We start from the raw sequence: 15,745 nt of genomic DNA on the forward strand, positions 1-15,745 counted from the left end.
AAAAGAAATCAGATGAGGAAAGTGATCATGATGAAAGACAAGAAACATTATTCATGGCACTTGCAGATGATGATGACTCAGGGCTGGACTACTTACAGTTAGTATGGCTCAAATCAACAGTCATGCTACCCTCTTAGGCAAGTCTTATGCCTCTGTTATCCATCTCAAACTCAAAGAAGAGAGAAAGTCTTGTAAAAACTATGTTTATCTCTGGGGTCGCAGGTTCTCTCTAGCCTTACCTGCGGGGACGCAGGCCATGTTCACAAAAAATGCGTCCATGGACGCTCTGTATGTTAAAGGACAGGTGCGTCCTTCTGTAAAAGGCAAAATGCGCAAGTTTTATCTTGAAAAAGTTACTTGTGGTTACTTCTAGAACATTCTAGAGGTCGGTTTGATGAAATGGATGCGCCTCCAGTTGGTTCATGTATCTCTATTAAGAGGGGACTTATCCCATCAATAAGGGAGCTATCCCACCCATAAAGGGGGATGATCCCATTGATAGTGGACCTGAATAACCTCTTTACAGCACTATAAATAAAGGCATTGAGCCAGAAGGAGAAGAGGTTGGAGCTATACATTTTCTTTGGGTAAATGCTGCAGGATTTAGGTCTTCCATTAGAGCCTTTGTGAGGAGAGATTGTCTTCACTTGATTCTACTTGGGAGAGGGTGAGCTTTGTCAAAGTAGAGGAAAACCCTTGATGGACCCTGAGAGGAACTTGCACAACACCAAGGCCAGGTTGTAAGAGTTTCTTTGTTTCGTTATTAATACAAACTGGTTTATTTTTCTCAATAGCTTGTGTTAATGAGTTATTTCATGTGTTCCTTGGTCTGCATGTTGAATATATGTTTTATTATATGAAATGCAAGTGCTTGGTAATTGTTTGATTGTTTGTGGTTGCAGGAATTGACTTGAAGGAGGAGCTCATCCGGATCGTCAAGAACGGACTTCAACAACAGCGTTTTGGAATAAGGTAAGCCTAAACACTTGTAGTTTTCATGTTGTAAAAGGTGTATTTAGAGAAAGATCACTCCATTTTGTCTTGTTTGTCATTAGAATGTCTTAGACTTCTAGGAAGGTCAGTCGTGTCCGCACCCTTGACAAATTCCGTGTGACAAATTGGCGACTCCGCTGGGGATGATTCCATTGATGAGAAGAGTCTTTTCTTTTGTGTGAACTTTGCTTTGAGAAAATTGGTTTATTTTTCTGGTTTTGGCTCTGTGACCTTGTCTCTGGGTGGGTTAGCTTAGGATTAGTTTTATTTTGGTTTTTCTTGAGTTTTTCAGTAGGACGCACCCTCTGAGTGCTGCACAGTGCGTCCCTGGACGCACTGTCGCTGTGTGCACAGTGCGGGCCCGCACCTGTTCTAACGGGTTACCTGCGTCCCCTGCTAAAATTTGAAAAAATTCCATTTTTTGCATTTTTTGCTCTTAGATTTTGTTTTTTCTTAGTTTTTTCTGCCCAGATTCATTAGTCTCTTGCCATAAATCTTCACCTAGGCTTGTTTCATTGGCATTCCTGCTTTAGCTTTCATCAATTGGGTGTTTTGAGTCTCTTTTTTGAGAAATTCTTAATTTGATTTCCTTTGGTCATTACTTGGAGGTTTGGCTCAGTCTTTTCACAATTTTGCATCTTTTTGCTTCTGTTTTTGCAAAAAAATTTCCCCCTCATTCGCCGGGGGGGGCTAAATTGTGTATGAGTGTTAATCGCCTTTGAGTGTTTTTATGTTTTGATCTTTGGAACTCTCACCCAATTTTCTCGACTTGCACTTGATTGGTTCTTAGATTACATTAGAATCATCTTGTGTTTGAGGATTCTCTTGCATAGATCACATTTGCATAATTAGAGTTCTCAGTTTCAGAATATGAATGAAAAATGTGCATAGATTACATTTGCATACTTTTCATGTGAATTGTGCATAGATTACAATTGCATAGTTTACATTCTGAAAAATCAATCGTAGATTTAGATCAGCTTTCTTTGATTTGAATTTACACAAAAATAAAAATAAAAATTGGTTTGGAATTGATTTGCATTAGTTTTTCTTGATGAAATTAGTGCATTAGAGAATTTGTTAAATTTTCTCTTAATGATCAATTTTTTGCATTGTTGGAAGTGAATGGAAACTCTCTCCTTACTCTAGTTAGGATTCATCGAATTGAAAGGATTGCATTATCATATTCGATTGCATTCAGTTGAGTCGGGTCATAACACCATTGGTTTCATCTCCATTTACCCATTTGAGTAATAACAGCCTTAATAACACAGCGCTTAATTAAAATTCATCTAGTAATTTTTACATTTCTAGGGCTCTGAAACACCAACATAGCTTAGGCTAGGGTCTTGGAGTAGGTGAGTACTTAACTCTCCAAGACTACAAAACCAAACAGATAGTTTATCTTGAGTAGAATAAATCCAATTGTTTCAATTGCACTCTGGGAAAGCTCCTCTTAAAGGAGAAGCACGAGCTCGTGTCCGAACCAGTGAGGGGATCATTCCCCCCTCATTGGGAACGACGCCAGACCGTACGTATTACAAACGGTAAACCTCAGATTAAACATTGTCGAGGAGCCAGGGGTCACTTATCGGTAAACCTTGGATTACTATCAAGGAGCCGGTAAGGGGATTGAGCTTGCTACTCTGCCCTTGCGTGCTGTCGGAGTTTAGACTGTTCCCCCAGGTGTATTTGTTACTGTTGGTGACCTTAGTGACCATAATCTTTAGGGTTCTACCGAGGTGACGGTGGAGGGAAGGTCCCACTGTACCTGGAGCAGACGTCGGTTATACTCACTTGGATTTTCCGGGGGTTCACTTCACTTCGAGACGGTTAAAGTGGAGGAACTTGTGCCGGTCTATTCATTAAGCAGGTTGCCGGGGTAACTGTTCCACCCGCCATTTCTGTACTGAATTCTGCAATGTTGGGCTTCATCACCAACTAGTGTTTTCTGTCCGGAGAGCTTACTGTTTGTGTGTGGTTTGACTCCTAGATTTGATAGCGCGTGTTAATTTGTTTGTTTTTACTTTTAGAGACCATAGGTGTGAATTGTTAATTGTTAATTTTAGTTTTAAATTGTTAATAAAATTCACTGAAGTTGAATATAATGGCAAATGTTCCGGAATTTATCAACCTAGGAACCCCTCCTAACGAGAATCCTAGTACTTTTCCTTACTTTGGAAATGTTGGTCCTCCTTATATGGCTACTTTGTCATTACCTGGATTTACAATAGGTTTACCGATATGGTTATTTTCAACTTCGTTGGCCCAAAATACTCCAATTGTTCCATCTCAACCGGATGCTTCACCTCAACAGAGTTCACCATCTCAACATCCCCAACCTTCTGTTGACCCTTTACCTTCTTCGCCTAATTTTTCTTCCTCCATTTCTTCCTCTTCGCCTGGTAAAAGCCTTGATGCTAGTAACCAGGAGGCTAAGAAGAAGAAGAAAGGGAAGAAGAAGAAGAAGAAGAAGAAGAAAGATAAGAAAGAAGTCAACCAACCAACCACGGCTGTAAGTGTTAGTTGTGTTGAGGAAAATTCCGACATGCATCGTAAACCCAAATACCCTTGCAGGCTTTGTAAGGGTGACCACTTCCTTGTCAATTGTCCTGGTATTCCAAAGGTCTTGGAAGTATGGTCAGAAAAATCTCATCAACTTTCCATTGATCCATCAACCAGTGATAGTCAGGTTCCTGGGAAAAAGGGTAAAGTTAGGTTTCCTTGTAAGTTATGCAAAGGGAGTCATCAAACTCACATTTGCCCTCACATGGATGAAGCCTCAACATTGTTGGAAAACCTTACTGTTCCACAGCAAGAATTTCCAACTGGTTATCGTAAACTTTCTCCCAACCTACCGTCAACTGACGGAGTGATTGATCTAAATTCAAGTACAGTCGATCACACTCTCCCATTGGAGAGTGAAACTCATGTCACTCAGGTTGATGATCCATTAGTTGATCAAGTGGTCGATTCAATTTCACATTCGGTCGATCACACTCTCCTTTTCGAGAGTAAATTTCATATCGCTGATGTTCTTCTTGTTACATCGGATTCTTCTATGCCGGGGGGCATTTCACCTGTTTCTACAGAACCCCCTCCAAGTACTGAGGTCTTTTCCTTTGATTGGAATAGACTGACAGAACCTCGTCTTCCTTCCTCCATCCCTTTCCAAATCATTGTCAAGGCTGGTGGTAGGGACATACATCGTACTCAGGTAGATGAAGGTGCTTCTGTTAGTATTTTATCCTCAGCTGTTTGGAAAGCTTTGGGTTCCCCTCAGCTTGCGCCTATTACGCAGAATCTGAAAGCTTTTAACAGAACAATTAGTGAACCTTTAGGGATCCTTCCTAAGTTTTCTATTACCTTGGAAGGTAAAACTGTTTGTGTTGATCTTATGGTAGTTCGAGGTCCCTTGGATTTCAATTTACTCCTTGGGCGAGACTATGTTTATGCAATGAAAGCTGTCGTATCGACACTCTTTCGCGTGATGTCTTTCCCTCACAATGGCAGTATTGTGACTGTAGACCAGCTTTCGTTCCCTAGTCTTTTTTCAACTACCAATAATATGACACCCCTAAATGTTCCTGATTCTAAAGTGGTATCTACCCTGCCGCGGGTTAATTATGTGGCAACTGATCCCATGTTTTCAGTTACCGATGTAAGTGAGCCTCTCACCGTTGATTTAGATCCGGTAATTGACATGGAAAACTCTATGGGATTACTTGAACACGATGTTTTTATCCCTTTTGAGTCCCTTGACATGTGTTCCTTCCAGAGAACTATTCTTCCTTCTGATGAAGATCTCTTGGAAGCCATGATCAAGGTGTGTCCATTGACATGATCAATGGGTACGAGGATAGTTTGTTCCTCTCTCAACCTCGTTAAAAAATGAAATTGGATGTTATGAGGAAAGTTCCTGTTACTGAGTCAACCTCATTAAAAAATGAATCAGGTAGTTTTTAGGTCATATAGATAGTTAGAAATTAGGATGTAATGAGGAAAATTCCTTTTACTGTGTCAACCTCGTTAAAAAATGAATCAGTTTGTACGAGGAGAGTTTTTTCCTGTATCAACCTCGTTAAAAAATGAAACAGGCTAGTGTGAGGAAAGTTCCTTTTACTGTGTCAACCTCGTTAAAAAATGAATCAGTGTGTATGAGGAAAGTTCCTTTTACTGTGTCAACCTCATTAAAAAATGAATCAGTGAGTGCGAGGATAGTTTTTCTTGTATCAACCTCGTTAAAAAATGAAACAAGAGGTCCGAGGAAAGTTCCTTTTACTGTGTCAACCTCGTTAAAAAATGAATCAGTTGGCGAGGATAGTTTTGTTCCTGTGTCAACCTCGTTAAAAAATGAAATAGGGTGTTATGGGGATAGTTCTTTTACTGAGTCAACCTCATTAAAAAATGAATCAGCTAGATTTTAGAATATTTATATAGATTGTAGAAAGTAAGATTTTGAGGATAGTTCCTGTTACTGAGTCAACCTCGTTAAAAAATGAATCAGGTATGAGGACAGTTCCTGTTACTGAGTCAACCTCGTTAACAAATGAATCAGGTATGAGGATAGTTCTTTTCTTGTGTCAACCTCCTTAAAAATGAAACAACTCCCTTTTCAAGTTAAATATTGAAAGTAAACCTTCATTTCATCCAGCCGGTTGAATGCAATGAAGCCTGGGGGGCATGTACCTCATTTTGCATCATTAAACTGGGGGCATGCGAAATTTTTGAGCATAGTTCCTTGTCTTGTGTCAAGCTCGTTAACAAATGAAACAAGGGTAGGTTAAGTAGGCAGATTGTAGAGTAGTTATGAGCATAGTTCCTTGTCTTGTGTCAAGCTCATTAAAAAATGAATCAAGGTTTTTAGAGCATAGTTCCTTGTCTTGTGTCAAGCTCATTAAAAAATGAATCAAGGATTTTAGAGCATAGTTCCTTGTCTTGTGTCAAGCTCGTTAAAAAAATGAATCAAGGTTTTTAGAGTAAAGTTTTTGTTAGGTAGATTGTAGAGAGTAGTTATGAGCAAAGTTCCTTTTCTTGTGTCAAGCTCGTTAAAAAATGAAACAACTCCCACAAGTCTTTCCAAGATCTTGAAAGTAAAGCTTCATTCCATCCACCTCATTGAATGCAATGAAGCTTGGGGGGCATGTACCTTGATTTGCATCATTATGCTGGGGGCATGTGAACTTATAACAAGCATAGTTTTTCGTTTCAAGCTTGCATAAACATGAAACTGAATCCGAGCATAGTTCTTTTCCTGTGTCAAGCTCGTTAAAAAATGAAACAAATCCTCCTCTAATTAAGTCGCGAGTTTGACTAGACCTCATAGATGTTAGGTTGTATGTTTAGGTTAGTTATTTCAGTTTTTGCATAATTTTCTTACAGTTTCAGGTCGAGTCTTTCAAATGATCTCGTAACTGAACCTTAATTTCATCCAACTGGTTGAATGAAATGAAGCTGGGGGGGCATGCGCTCTAGCAGTTACGCTTAGGGGGCATCAAGCATAGTTTTCTCTCTGTTTCAAGCTTGTAAAAAAATGAAACTACTTTGAAGCATAGTTTTTGTCTGTTTCAAGCTTTTGTAAAAATGAAACCTATCTCGAGTCAATTTCAGTTATTTTCAAGACTCGTTAAACTCATGAAAATACCGAGATTATTTTGCTATCTTTCATTCTCGTAAAACAAATGAAAATGCCGAGTTCTTTTCGTCTTTTCTTGCTCGTAAATTAAATTGAAAGTCGGCCATATGAGTACATTTTTATCATTTTTTCGAACTCATTAAAATTTACGAAAAAGTGAAACCTCAGAGTCATCTTTTAAGCCCTTTTCTGACTCCTAAAACATGAAAAGATCGCTGAGCATTTCTTTTACACTCGTTAAAACGGAATTAAAAGACGGTCCCCTTTTAGCTCTTTTTTGACCGTAAAATCAGGAAAAGATTGCCGGGTTTTTGTCGTTTCAAACTCGATAAGGAAATAAAACGACGTGTCCTTGATCGCTTTTTACTTTTCAGGTCGACGACACTATTATGAAAGTACTCCTTGGTCGCAAGATCAAGCGGTTCCCCCAGGTATTATTTTATACTTTTTCGGGCTTGAGGGACACAAATATACGAAAAAGTTCAACGTGGAGTCTCCTTTAGTTTTTTCAGACTCTCTAAAATTGAAAAACGCCGAGTTTCTCCTATACTGGGCTCGTTAAACTTTTACAGTAGAGGACCTGTTCAATTACAAACAGGAACGAACCACTCCTTCCTAGGGTTCGAATTTAAACTAGGTTGGACTCGTCCGAAGGATGAGCTTATAATCAAGCATATGTTATCCTCCTCAAGCTTGTTAAAAATAAAGAGGTACTTGCCAGAAATGGTGGGGGAAAAGAGAGAAGAATGAACCTGTTTGTCACCTTTTGTCTCAAACGAAACTTTATTACCGCTCTTGAACACGACACTTTTTATTCACCTGGGTTGGGAAATCTTTTACCTCACAGTTGACCAAATCACATTGAAAGTCTTTAACCGGGTTCCGGGGATTAACTTTGAGTTATTCGTCACCAAGCCATCTGTCGTGTCGTTATGTGTTCAAGAGGTCTGCAAGCAAAACTTTCATCTGCAAAATACTTGTCATCCATTTGACCATCCCTGAGTCAGTCCTTACAGCAACATTTCTTCAACTTGAACAATGATTTCGTGTTGCGGGCTTGCCTGCAACGGGTCGCTTTCTATCGACATCGACACATTATCTAGAAAGATGACTTAGGAATCGACAGTACCTTGAAGTCTGCATGCATCAATGGCAGGTTTCTCGCCTTTGACGTCAGTTTACATCATTGACTTTCGATCAAAGGATTCCGTGAAGTGTTCGACATCAAAACATCTATTCACATTTCACGGGTTGTGCTTGGTACTTTGAGAACCATTGACATTACTGGTGGTCTCTCTCACGCTTGTTAATAGTTTACATCATCGACTGGTAATCAAGTGGTTTCTAACATGTTCGACATCAAATCATTTAATCACATGGCTAGAATCGTACTAATTCGGGAAGTAGAAGTGAAGACCCTGGATCTAGTTTCTACCATCCAGGCTGCGAGGAGTTTTGTATTCATTATCTATGTAGACTAATCATAAACAGATGGCTGTGTCCATACTGTGTCTACAAAAGTCTATAAAAATGATGTACTGCAAGATCATTCCTGTATCAGAATAGTTAGTCCATTAGTTAAAGTTTTGAATCTAAGTATAGGAATGCCTACCTCAGTGATGATATAATCTTATCCATGTATTTTGTGTTGAAAATTGCAGGTTCCAACCAGGTCATCCACAAGTCAATCCTTGAAATGATAAAGCGCTTCACCCTTCCTAGAATTACAAAACACCAATCTATTCCAGGCTTCGCACTTTAGGGGGCAATCTGTTACACTAAAAAATGTCACCTTGACTACTTACAGTTAGTATGGCTCAAATCAACAGTCATGCTACCCTCTTAGGCAAGTCTTATGCCTCTGTTATCCATCTCAAACTCAAAGAAGAGAGAAAGTCTTGTAAAAACTATGTTTATCTCTGGGGTCGCAGGTTCTCTCTAGCCTTACCTGCGGGGACGCAGGCCATGTTCACAAAAAATGCGTCCATGGACGCTCTGTATGTTAAAGGACAGGTGCGTCCTTCTGTAAAAGGCAAAATGCGCAAGTTTTATCTTGAAAAAGTTACTTGTGGTTACTTCTAGAACATTCTAGAGGTCGGTTTGATGAAATGGATGCGCCTCCAGTTGGTTCATGTATCTCTATTAAGAGGGGACTTATCCCATCAATAAGGGAGCTATCCCACCCATAAAGGGGGATGATCCCATTGATAGTGGACCTGAATAACCTCTTTACAGCACTATAAATAAAGGCATTGAGCCAGAAGGAGAAGAGGTTGGAGCTATACATTTTCTTTGGGTAAATGCTGCAGGATTTAGGTCTTCCATTAGAGCCTTTGTGAGGAGAGATTGTCTTCACTTGATTCTACTTGGGAGAGGGTGAGCTTTGTCAAAGTAGAGGAAAACCCTTGATGGACCCTGAGAGGAACTTGCACAACACCAAGGCCAGGTTGTAAGAGTTTCTTTGTTTCGTTATTAATACAAACTGGTTTATTTTTCTCAATAGCTTGTGTTAATGAGTTATTTCATGTGTTCCTTGGTCTGCATGTTGAATATATGTTTTATTATATGAAATGCAAGTGCTTGGTAATTGTTTGATTGTTTGTGGTTGCAGGAATTGACTTGAAGGAGGAGCTCATCCGGATCGTCAAGAACGGACTTCAACAACAGCGTTTTGGAATAAGGTAAGCCTAAACACTTGTAGTTTTCATGTTGTAAAAGGTGTATTTAGAGAAAGATCACTCCATTTTGTCTTGTTTGTCATTAGAATGTCTTAGACTTCTAGGAAGGTCAGTCGTGTCCGCACCCTTGACAAATTCCGTGTGACAACATCCCAAGGTTGTTCAAACCAAATCAAGCAGTATGTGGTCCATGTCAACATGGAAAGCAGACCAAAATTAGCCACAAGACAAAGGAGCTCTCTACATCGAAGCCCTTGGAGATCATCCATGCTGATGTGTGTGGGCCAACTAGAAATCAAGCACTCCAAGGAGAAAGGTACTTTGTGTTATTTATTGATGATTATACTAGAATGATGTGGATATATTTCATAAAGTATAAATCTAAAACTTTTGAGTGTTTTAATAATCTAAAATCCCTTGTAGAAAATGAAAAAGATTCAAAAATTAAGTGCCTCAGAACAGACAGAGGAGGAGAATTCACATCAAACGAGTTGAGTGAGTTCTGTAATATACATGGAATTAAAAATGAATTCTCGACTGCCAGAACACCTCAGCAAAATGGGGTAGTTGAAAGAAGAAATTGAACAGTCCAAGAAATGGCAAGAACAATGTTATTAGCAGCAGACTTACAGCCTAGATTCTAGAGAGAACCAGTAGGGACAGTTGTCTATACATTAAATCGAACTCAATTAAGACCAAATTGTGGAAAAACGCCTTATGAGCTATGGAAAGGAAGACCTGCTTCAGCGAAGTACTTCAAGATCTTTGGAAGCAAGTGCTTCATAAAAATAAATGATGGCTCACCCGGAAAGTTTGATTCTCGGGTTGATGAAGGGATATTTCTTGGATACTCTACACGAGGCAAGGCTTACAAGTGCTACAATTATCGACTGAGGAAAATAGTGGAAAGCATTGATGTAAAGGTTGATGAAGATCTTCCAGAAAGGAAATTGAAGAACATGAAGATGACTCTCTCATTGAAGAAGAAGAACCTAAAGAAGAAGAAATAGAAGAGGAAGAAGAAGAAGAAGAAGAAGAGGAAAGCGAACCACCTAATACCCTTTCAAAGATGAAGTATGTCCAAAGAAATCATCCAGAAGAGCAGATCATTGGCGATAGAGATGAAGGTGTGCAGACCCGAAGAAGGATAACAATCACACCCAAGAGAAAAGTCATTGCCCTCCTATCTATGATAGAACCAGAAACATTTGTAGAAGCAAGTAAGGATCCTCATTGGGTAAAAGCCATGGAAGAAGAAATGTCCCAAATTGAGAAGAACAAGACATGGGAGCTAGTACCTCATCCAAAGGACAAAAACATAATAGGAACCAAATGGGTTTTCAAAAATAAAATGAATGAGGAAGGACAGGTTATCAGAAACAAAGCAAGACTTGTCTGCAAAGGCTATTCACAAATTGAAGGAGTTGACTTTGAAGAGACATTTGCACCAGTGGCCCGTATGGAAGCTATTAAGATGTTATTGGCATTTGCTTGCTCAAGAGGATTCAAAATCTATCAAATGGACGTAAAATCAGCATTTCTAAATGGGGAACTCAAGGAGGAAGTCTACATGGAGCAGCGAGAAGGTTTTAATCTAACAGCAGGAAGGGACTTAGTTTGTAAGTTGAAAAAGGCTTTATATGGGTTGAAACAAGTTCCTAGAGCTTGGTATGCAAGACTGGATCAATATTTACAACAACAAGGCTTCAAAAATGGAGTGGCTAGAAGTAATCTATACATAAAGATAGATTAAGGTAAGTTGCTAGTTGCTCTTGTTTATGTCGATGATCTGATTTTTGCTAGTAATAATGATGAAATGAGCCATGAATTTTCTCAAAGCATGTCAAAAGAGTTTGAGATGTCAATGATAGGAGAGCTATCCCACTTCCTTGGACTTCAAGTATCCCAAACTAGAGTAGGACTGTGTATATCTCAAACCAAATATCTAAAAGACATGCTCAAAAAATATGGAATGGAGGACTGTGCACCCATGAGCACACCTATGACCACAAACTACAAACTGAGCAAAGATGATGATTCCCCTCTAGTGGATGCAACTCATTACAGGTCAATGATCGGAGCCCTTCTATACTTAACAGCTACACGACCAGACATAATGCAAGCAGTAGGAATGGTGGGAATATTTCAATCTGCTCCCAAACAATTCCATTTATTAGCCGTAAAAATAATTCTCAGATATCTGAAGGGAACTTCTGATTTCGGTCTTTGGTACCCAAAGAACTCAACACTGACTGTAACTGCATACACCGATGTTGATTGGGCTAGAAGTATAGATGATCAAAAAAGTACTAGTGGAAATGCATTCTTCCTAGGAGACTGTTTGGTATCCTAGCTCAGCAAAAAACAGTCATCCATATCTTTATCCACAACTGAAGCCGAGTATATTGTTGCAGCAGACTATTGTACTCAGATACTATGGATGAAGGAAGCTCTAAAAGATGTCGACATATGTACAGATCAACCGATTACCATCTATTGTGACAACACGAGTGCTATCAGTCTGAGCAAAAATCCAGTGATGCACTCAAGAACCAAAAACATACCAATCAAGTATCATTTCCTCTGTGAACAAGTAGCTGAACAAAACATCATCCTGGAATATATCAGTACTAAGTAGCAGATAGCTGATATTTTCACAAAACCTCTTCCTCGAGAAGCATTCGAACATCTGCATCAAAAGATGGGGTTATTTCTTTATCATCACTCAAGTTCATTCATAAAGATGTAGCAGGAGAGGGGGAGCAGGTTGACAGGGGGAGTCCATATGCATTCCCTTGCCATTGATTTCAAAGGGGGAGAGAGTAGAAGAATATTGCCATCAATAACAAAGGGGGAGATTGTTGGACACAGATTGTTAATGATGTCAATATGGAAATATTCAAGGAGTAGACAGATCCAAGAGGAGCACACAGAGTTATCAAAGCCAAGAGGAGGAGACAGAGCCACCAGAGGAGCAAACAGCGCAAAGAGAAGATAGAGCCAATGGAGGCATGCAAATAAGTCATCGGAGAGCTTATATGCATCCATCGGAGCAACAGATGAACAAGCAGAGCCATCAGAACAACAGAGGAACAAGCAGAGCGATCAGAGCAACAGAGGATGCAAACAGCCATCGGAGGAAGCAGACAGAGCCATTAGAGGAGCAATATATATATATATATATATATACACAGGGTTAAAGGAAACAGTGGAACAATATATATATGCAGGGTTAAAGGAGTGGAGAATATATATATGAATAGGCAAATGCATTATCGGAGGAGAAAACCCTATATATATGTGTAACCTTATATATATGTGTTTAACGCAAACGGAGGCCATAGCATACATATTACAAATACACTATTGGAGGTGGAGCAGTATATTATATCGGCGGGTTCATTAAGTGTCACACCCGAAACCTCTGATTGCGATAAGGTATGTGGACCCGATGGTCCTATTATATCGCACCCTATTGTTATGTCGCATCCATGGTAATCGCAATGAATAAAGAGTGGTCACCCCCGAACGTGCGATTGTGATTATAACACGGACCCGATGGTCCGACTGTAACACAACTTAATGCTAGATTGCATCCGCTGGAGGATCAGCCCATCAGCCATCGGCGATGTCATGAGGTCGATGTATAAAGGACCCCCAGAAGTCTTGAACGTCGATTGCGATTGCAAGTGCGGACCCGTTGCGTAATTGTTTTATGGTTGAATGCTATATCGCATCCGCCCATCGCAACAATACACAAAGAAATTACACTCTCCTGAGCACCGATTTCTATGTAAGTCATGGACCCAATGGTCCGATTGAAACATGGTCCAATGTAATATCGCATCTACTATGTTGCTAGTCTCGAAGGGATGTTAAATCCGCTGATTGCGATGGAGCTATGGACCCAGTACAAGAATAGAAGTAGGTAAACTAAATTTGAAATCCACCATTAGTGTTTCTCGCTTGTTTTTCATATATTTTCCTGTGTAACCATGTTTTTTCTTGTAGGGTGGTTTTAAGCCAAAAGGCTTACGATGGTTGTGTCTGATGGTCTTTTTTAGAAGGTTGAACGTCAAGTAAATAGGGTGATTCATGGCGAAATCGATTGCGATTGGACGTGGCTATCCATTAAATGAAGCTGAACTCTGTGCATGCCCACAATCATTGTTAAAGGAGCGTTGTTACAGTCATAACCAGTGAGATGTGTTCTCCGTGGATTATTTGGCACTCTCTTATGAATTAACATGTCCTGTGAGCACGATGGGACAAAGGAAGCCACAGTGACAGACAAACCAGTGGTGAGGAAGCTAAAGCAAGCGAGAGGGAAGCCAAAGAGCCAACGAGTAAGCGGAAACGAATGGACAAAGGCATGAGAATGTATAAAACAGTAAAAACAGAGAACTGTTGGTGTTGTTGTTGTGGTGAAGAACCAGAGTGTGAGGTAGCAGAAGTAGCAGAGGCAGAAGAGGCAGCAGAAGTAGCTGAGGTTATAGAAGCAGCAGAGGCAGGAGAGTAGGAGTGAGAGAACTTCAGCTGAATAAAGTGTAGCAGCATACCAGTTTATACCAAGGTTGGGATGGAGCCCAAGAGGTTGGAGCCTCAGAACTAAACAGGACTAAAGTCATTAGGGGTAGGTGCTCCTTAGTGCAGAACCACTGGAAAACAGAGTTGGTGCTCTGGAGGTTGGAGCCTCACTGAAGTCCAAGTTGGAGCTTGGCAATTATTCACAATCAGATATATACTTATATTGTATTTATTTCATTGCATTGTCTTGAGTTTTAATAAAATCATTAATTCCAGCTGTTGATTTATCTGTTCTGTGTATACATATACATATTTATATATGCTTTTGGCAATCACTAGAACAATTAAAAAAATAAGAAATACTGATTCACCCCCCCTCTTAGTATTTCCAACATCCTTGTTCTCCTCGGCCTTCTGTCTTCTCTTTTACTTTGTATCTTTGAATTCTTGCCTAAATTGTTGATCAAAATGAAGTTTTTAGACGTCTATTTATAGAGATTCCATTTATAACTTAAGGGACACATCTATTTGAAGTGAGGCCGACTTGTATGACTGAGTGTAGGTCGGCTCACTGCTAGGAATAATTTCCTTAACTTAAAAGTTCAATATCTCACAAACTACTTGGAGTTTCGGAGCAAACAAAGGCTCATTAGAAAGATGAAAAAACCCTCTTTAAGATGGTCTAGGATCCATTTTCAAAGGATGCCTCCATGGTGTCCAAAATAATTGTTCTTTGTGACTACCCTTAAATTTTATGCATAAAAAGTTTGGGACAGCATGGCTTCATTCTTTGGCTTCTTCGTTGTTATCAATGTTGTCATAAGATCATAGAGTCATTATGTAGGAGTGCAACATCCATGTAGCATGACGCATGAACAATGTCATGATATACTAGTGCAGTCATAATGCAACATCATTAGGATAACTCCAAAATAATCTTCCAACCATCAAATTATCTCCAACCATGTCATCAAGACCTCATCAAGTGCCATCATCAATTGTGGTCATTCATCAAGAATATGACATCATCAAAAGTAGTCCTCCATATGTCATAAAGGGCTTCTAAATACTTGGAACTTGGCACTTCTTAAGACTTCTTCATTAGTGACTTGACATATTAATTGGTGACATTCTTATGAAACAAGAGTTATGACATAATCATTTGGAACTAGGCATCTCAACAATATTTTCCATCTCGGCTAGTGCCATATTGACATCAATGACAACCTAGATTAATAGTTTATTCCTAAAATATATTGTTTGTTGTTCTGGTCCAAACCTTTCGGCTTGCAACAATATGGAATTAGGGTCGAAATGAATCGGTGGAAGAACTGCATGCAGGACTCTAGTCCTAAGAAAGTAATGGTAATAAGCTGATTTAATTGTTGATGAGGAGAGAGTCCTATTTAGGGTCAGGATATTAGTGAGGCACGCCTTGGTTTCCTACACTCCCGCTAGCTCATTCACAAGGGGTTCTTTTCCGGCTAGCTCACCCATAACGGTCCAAATGGGCAGGATTATAACTGTAATCAAAAGGCGGAGAGAAATGATAACTTACAGTGAATGTGTTTGAAATTGAGACAAGCACAGTAGTCCTACATCCTTGATGGAATCATGGTCGATCTCGAGAAAATATCATGCAAAGAGCAAAAATAATGAGCTAAATGGGAAAAATATGGTGGCACTTAGGCTTAATGGTGTTTTAAGATGCTCATTAATGAAGCAGACAGGTGTGAAATTACCATAAGCTGGGTCACCAACCATGGCGGGTGGGACCTGCCCATCGCACAAAAGAAACGAGTTAAACAGTGTGCAAATCTTGATGCGATGACCATTGATCTGATAATGATCAATGATGATCGTGTTATCGAGTCCGCGAGGATGTGCTAATGAGTGAGAAACTTCAATTGTG

This window comes from Pinus tabuliformis, chromosome 5_1 (assembly GCF_031772625.1).
Source record: "Pinus tabuliformis cultivar Carrire ecotype Pingquan chromosome 5_1, CPIR1, whole genome shotgun sequence".
Taxonomy (NCBI): Eukaryota; Viridiplantae; Streptophyta; class Pinopsida; order Pinales; family Pinaceae; genus Pinus; species Pinus tabuliformis.